Consider the following 7,485-nt stretch of genomic DNA (forward strand, 5'->3'; position numbering starts at 1 on the left):
TGGCTGCTTTTCTATGAGGTCTCGTCCCTGCTGCCTGGACTTCCTCCCTCCCCCTCCTCCTAAGGCCTGGTTCACATCTGCGTTCGGTGATCTGTTCGGGGAGTCTGCATGGGAATCCCCTCCCCCTCCCAAATAGATTACCAAATGCATTAGCAAGCGGTGTGCAGTGAAAGTACGCGGACCCCATTGACTATAATGGGGACCGTGTGCTTTCCGCGCAGTGTCCGCACGAGTCATGTGGACAGGAAAGTAGATTGTGAAGTACTTTTCTGTCCGCATGTTCTATGCAGACACCACACGGAAAGCACATGGACCCCATTATAGTCTATGTGGATGAGGTAAATTTGATTAAATTTCATTCACTTTGCTGGTTCCGTAAAACACATCATTTTTTTTTCTGTAGTAGCCAAAGCCGTTTTTACTTTACTTTACTTTACTTTTGGTAGAGTTGGAAGGGACCTCAAGGGCCATCGGGTCCAACCCCCTGCGAGTGCAGGTTTTCCTAAATCATCCCAGCTATATGTTTATCCAGATTCCGCTTGAAGATTTCCATTGATGGAGCGCCCACCACCTCCCGTGGCAGCCTATTCCACTCTCTCACTACCCTCACTGTCAGAAAGTTTTTCCTAATGTCTAATCTGTATCTCTTTCCCTTTAGTTTCATCCCATTGCTTCTTGTACTTCCTTGTGCTAATGAGAATAGGGGAGATCCCTCTGCACTGTGACTACCTTTCAGATATTTGTAGACTGCTATTAAATCTCCCCTCAGCCTTCTCTTCTGCAAACTAAACAATCCCAGTTCTTTTAGCCGCTCCTCATAGGACATGGTTTGCAGACCTTCCACCATTTTGGTTGCTCTTCTCTGGACTTGCTCCAATATATTGATGTCTTTCTTGAATTGAGGCACCCAGAACTGTACACAGTATTCCAGGTGTGGTCTGACGAGGGAAGAGTACAGCGGAATAATAACCTCTCTTGATCTAGATTCAATGCTTGTCTTAATACATCCCAAGATTTTATTAGCCTTTTTTGCAGCAGCACCGCACTGTTGGCTCATGTTGAATTTGTGATCTACTATTATGCCCAAGTCCTTTTCCCCTATGCTATCACTTAGTTCTATTCCTCCCATACTATATATGTTTTTTACATTTCTGTTACCCAGATGTAGAACTTTGCATTTGTCCCTGTTAAATACCATTTTGTTCGCCTCAGCCCATTGTGTGTCTAAGTCCTTTTGAATACACTCTCTCTCCTCTCTAGTGTTGGCTATTCCTCCTATCTTCGTATCATCTGCAAATTTTATGAGTTCCCCAATAATTCCATCGTCCAGATCATTTATAAAGATATTAAAAAGTACTGGGCCCAGAACAGAGCCCTGCGGCACCCCGCTTTTGACTTTCTTCCAGTTGGATGTGTAGCCATTTAGTATTACTCGTTGTGCCCGATCATTAAGCCAGTTGTGAATCCACCTAACTGATTTTTTGTCAAAGCCATACTTAATCATTTTTTCAATAAGAAGGTTATGTGATACTTTATCAAATGCCTTACTGAAGTCAAGATATACTATGTCCACGGCATTCCCTTGGTCCAACCATTCAGTGATTTTGTTGTAGAAGGAAATCAGGTTAGTCTGACAAGATTTATTGGTCATAAAGCTGTGCTGGCTCTGGTTAATTAATGCCTTCCCATCCAGGTACCGAAGTAAATGTTCCTTGACAATTTGCTCAAAGATTTTTCCTGCTATCGAGGTCAGACTTACCGGCCTGTAATTTCCTGGATCGTCCCTTTTCCCCTTTTTGTGAGATGGGGACAACATTTGCCCTTTTCCAATCTAAAGGGACCACTCCTGTTTCCCATGACTTACCGAAGATTATAGCAAGGGGTTCTGTTATTTCCTCTGCTATCTCTTTCAGGACTCTAGGGTGTAAATCATCTGGTCCTGAGGACTTGGTTTCCTGTAACTTGGCTAAGTGCTCTCTTACCAGACCTTCGCTTATAGTCAGCTTAGAGTCCTCCTTCCCCTCATCTCCATAACCATTAATGTCGATATTTCCATTAGTTTCTTGGGAGAAGAAACTAACATTGTGTTTCTGCAATGTGAGGTTTGAGGTATTTATGGCCTATTCTGAGCATAGGCCATAAAAAAAGTTTAAACCCTGGAAACCCCTTTAATATGCCCCACACATTTTAATGTCACCTTTCCGCACAGGATGTCAGCCCCCTTATTGCTCCACTCAATATAATGGCCCCATCACTGTATCCTATACATTATGGGGCACCAGTGAAGTGGCCATAAAATATTTGGCCCAGACAACCCCTTAAAACAGGTTGTCTATACATTGGAGTGGTGACTGTGGTGGTCGCCAGGGAGGTGTAAAAAAAATAAAAAAAATAAAAAAGCCTTCTCACCTGTCCCCAGGACCCCATTGTCCTCTGCCTGTGTCTGTTCGGTCTCATGGCTTCACTTCTGGAAATCCTGTACCTAATTGGTCTCAGCAATCACATGAGGTGCAGGACTGCCAGCAAGGAGACCGAATGGACACTACCGGCGGACAACAGAGCGCTGGGGACAGATGAGTATTCTTTTTTATTTATTTGTTTTTTTATTTTACTTCCCACCCACTACATGAGTTGCTCCAATTCCTGGACAACCACTTTAAAGGATTTATCCATCTTTCTAATATTGTTGGCCTGTCCTTAGGATAGGCCATCAATATTACATCTGTGATGATACAACAGCCAGGACCTCTGCAGATCAGCTTAGCCAGGACACTTCAGCTACAGGTAATAGTAACATTTCTAGGAGCCATGCTGTTTACTTGCCATACAAGTTGTAGCAGTAGGAATATGTAGTGCACATTGTATAGCGGGTGAGCAGCATGGCTCCCGACATGTTATTACCTTTAGCCGCTCTGTCTCGGTATCCTTGATCTGCAGGGTCCTGGCGGCGGGCCCCTAGAAACAATTCCACTGGTGGGCCCTAAACACCCCAGTCCGACCCTGGATAGCGGGTCCATTGAGAAGCCCTATAACATGGTGATGATGGTGATTTCTTTTGTGTTCTGTTTGCTTTCAGATTCCTTGAAGGAATCTCTTTGTTGCCCAGTTTCTGTGCTCAGGACTTGTTTGGATGTCTCATCTTTAGGTCCGAGTGTTCTTATGTTGTTTGTATTAAGTTCAGTATTACATAGTCAGATTTTCTTTACAGATATCCTTTAGGGACAGTGAACGTTAATGGTGTCTGGGATAGATTTGTTGGTTTTAACATGCCGATCATCTCTTTATTCTACGGCCTAACTTGCAGTGCCATTGAATTACATGTACATCATGTAATTCACCGTTTTTGCTGCAGGAAAAGTGAACACTTACCTCAAGTTACCCTAAAAGTTATAGGATAGACGACACTTGGCAGCACTGTAAGTGACTGACTGCTTCAGCCCAAGTGTGAGAAGGAGCGCTATCGTAGGTTTTTCCTCCCAACCGCAGTCAGGCTACATAATCTACATCAGACCATGCACCCTGCACAGAGAACTAAATGATCCTGAAGTCTTCCTTCTTTCTTCTTCTTTAGGTGCTATGGACTCCTAGTATATCTTCTCTCTCAGTATATGTGTGTCTACTTCCCTAATATATTACTGTGTATTATCCTGTATCTGTATTACTATGCTGTTGTAACATACTGAAATTTCCCCACTGTTGGACTATTAAAGGATTATCTTATCTTATCTTAATCAGAATATTTTGGAGGATCCTTCTAACAATAGGAGATTGATCCAATGTTATCAATACTATTGGTTAACTTTGCCAAATGACTTTATCAAGGACACAAAGATATTTTTTAGGAAATAACTTTAAGATTTTTGATGTCAAAGAGGCATTTGGTGTCCACCGTCTCATAGGTACGGTAAATCATAATTTGTCACCGTCACCGACCGTATTGTTTGAGAGACGACTGGCCAAACGTAGAGTCCTATGACAAATGTCCTATTGTCGTGTTCAATTCAGTCACAAAAGCCCTTCAATGACACACAAAAAATGGCAGCATAATTTACAGATGGCCGTGCTCAAACCAGACAGCTGAAACAGGTATTGGCTTTTCAACTGTCAGCCTGTTTTAATTTTGGACTTGTAAATTTTCTCAGTACTCATTTTGTAATCAAATAGACATTAAAGCGCAGCATGTTCACCTGTCTGTCTGCCATCTGTTTGTTGGGAGGACATCGTTCTAACAGAGCAGAAAAACAGGCACGTTGCATATTCCTTTCACTATAAATAATTAGGTAATTTGCAATATTTCCATGTTACCTCACAAGGCACAAACATGTCTGAAATTATTTAGAAATGAAGCTGCCTGGGAATATTTATGGATGTTACCTGAAATTTGGCCATAAGTCAAATTTCCAAACTCAGTCAAAATGGAGTCTGGAATAGAGAAAATGGCGAAATACTTGCATTTAGTAAGGTTGATATATCTGAAACATAGGCCCATATATTCTGTTACTGTTGGGTCAGAAAAGTGTTGAAAACTGCTCCTTATTTTAGGTGCACTCATATCTTGTGACCTTGTGCCTCACTTGCTATTCTTTAAAATAATAGGTGGATTGGGATGGGAATATAGATGGTATGGGGAATTATACAAAAAATTTACACCAGTCCTTGACCAGCGTAGAATTGAGTTCAAGTGCAAAGGCTTGGGCCAGAATGAGTAAGGGTGAGTTCACACGGAGTAAAGTGCCGCATGATGTGGCACGTATACACCGCATGAGATTTTGCGGGCCGTATACGCTCCCATTGATTTCAATGGGAGCCGGGATCGTATACGCGGCGCTATTTTGCGGCACTTTACTCCGTGTGAACTCACCCTTAGAGATTCTTCTGCCATACCTGGAACCTGTAAAGGAATCTTTACAATACCATTGCTATGCCGACGACACCCAAGTAAATCTCTCTGGACCAGACATTACCTCCCTGCTGGCCAGAGTTCCAGATTGTTTAGCGGCTGTAGCCTCCTTCCTCTCCTCCCGCTTTCTCAAACTCAACAAGGAAAAAATGGAGTTCATAATCTTCGCCCCACCCCACACAGCCCCCCTACCTGACCCAGCTATCAAAGTTAATGGAGCTACTCTCACCCCTGTCCCTCGGGTCCGATGTCTTGGGATAACCCTGGACTCTGACCTATGCTTCAAGTCACACATTCAAACCCTCAACACTTCCTGCCGCCTCCAACTCAAGAACATCCACCGAATCCACCCCTTCCTCACCCCTGATACTACTAAGACGCTCGTCCATGCCCTCATAATCTCATGATTACTGCAACACCTTTCTCCATGGACTCCAAGCTAACACCGTCGCCCCCCTCCAGTCCACCCTAAAAATGCACTGCTCGCTTAATTCACCTTACCCCCCTTTCTTCATCGGCGGCCCACCTCTGCCAATCCCTTCACTGGCTACTTATTGCCCAGTGAATAGAATTCAAGCTACTAACGCTAACATACAAAGCCATCCACAACCTGTTTTGCAGGATTCACTAATCATTCAGTTCACTTGATATTCATTCAGTTACATCTAATTTTTTAACATTTTTACCTCCAAGACCATCATACTGGAACTTATTCACACATCTAAGGACAGCGCACAATACATCCCATTTTTAGGGCATATACTACCAGTGGTTGATCAAGGCCAATAAAGGGGGCAGATTATTGTGTGGGGGCCAGTAAAGGGGCAATGTGCTATATTGGGGCTGGAAAACGGGCTGAATAGCATGTGGGGGTTAGTAAAGGGGGTAATATAATGTGTAAGCACCAGTAATGCCCTTGTATTGGGGAGAAGTCAAACTTTGCTAAGGATCATACATTTCCTAGTACACCCCTATACTACAAAAATGTTGCGTGAACCTTTAGGCTGAGACCCCAGCTTTTTTTTGTTGCAGATTTTTCTACATATTTTTGAGCTAAAGCCAAGGTTGGTTACTAAAGGAATGGGAAATATATAGGAAGTTCTTATACTTCTGCCTCTGCTTAATCCACTCCTGACTTTGGCTCAAAAGAACGCAAGTAAACCCAAAATATATATATATATATACAGTCCTATGAAAAAGTTTGGGCACCCCTATTAATCTTAATCATTTTTAGTTCTAAATATTTTGGTATTTGCAACAGCCATTTCAGTTTGATCTATCTAATAACTGATGGACACAGTAATATTTCAGGATTGAAATGAGGTTTATTGTACTAACAGAAAATGTGCAATATGCATTAAACCAAAATTTGACCGGTGCAAAAGTATGGGCACCTCAACAGAAAAGTGACATTAATATTTAGTACATCCTCCTTTTGCAAAGATAACAGCCTCTAGTCGCTTCCTGTAGCTTTTAATCAGTTCCTGGATCCTGGATAAAGGTATTTTGGACAAACAATTCAAGTTCAGTTAAGTTAGATGGTCGCCGAGCATGGACAGCCCGCTTCAAATCATCCCACAGATGTTCAATGATATTCAGGTCTGGGGACTGGGATGGCCATTCCAGAACATTGTAATTGTTCCTCTGCATGAATGCCTGAGTTGATTTGGAGCAGTGTTTTGGATCATTGTCTTGCTGAAATATCCATCCCCGGCGTAACTTCAACTTCGTCACTGATTCTTGAACATTATTCTCAAGAATCTGCTGATACTGAGTGGAATCCATGCGACCCTCAACTTTAACAAGATTCCCGGAGCCGGCATTGGCCACACAGCCCCAAAGCATGATGGAACCTCCACCAAATTTTACAGTGGGTAGCAAGTGTTTTTCTTGGAATGCTGTTTCTTTTTGGACGCCATGCATAACGCCTTTTTTTATAATCAAACAACTCAATCTTTGTTTCCAAAATGAAGTTGGCTTCTCCAAATGTGCTTTTGCATACCTCAGGCAACTCTATTTGTGGTGTACGTGCAGAAACGGCTTCTTTCTCATCACTTTCCCATACAGCTTCTCCTTGTGCAAAGTGCGCTGTATAGTTGACCGATGCACAGTGACACCATCTGCAGCAAGATGATGCTGCAGCTCTTTGGAGGTGGTCTGTGGATTGTCCTTGACTGTTCTCACCATTCTTCTTCTCTGCCTTTCTGATATTTTTCTTGGCCTGCCACTTCTGGGCTTAGCAAGAACTGTCCCTGTGGTCTTCCATTTCCTTACTATGTTCCTCACAGTGGAAACTGACAGGTTAAATCTCTGAGACAACGTTTTGTATCCTTCCCCTGAACAACTATGTTGAACAATCTTTGTTTTCAGATCATTTGAGAGCGGGCTGTCCATGCGCGGCCACCATCAAACTTAACTGAACTTGAATTGTTTTGTAGAAAGAAATGGTCCAAAATACCTTCATCCAGGATCCAGGAACTGATTAAAAGCTACAGGAAGCGACTAGAGGCTGTTATCTTTGCAAAATGAGGATGTACTAAATATTAATGTCACTTTTCTGTTGAGGTGCCCATATTTTTGCACCG

This window comes from Leptodactylus fuscus, chromosome 6 (genome assembly GCF_031893055.1).
Source record: "Leptodactylus fuscus isolate aLepFus1 chromosome 6, aLepFus1.hap2, whole genome shotgun sequence".
In the NCBI taxonomy this organism is placed as follows: domain Eukaryota; kingdom Metazoa; phylum Chordata; class Amphibia; order Anura; family Leptodactylidae; genus Leptodactylus; species Leptodactylus fuscus.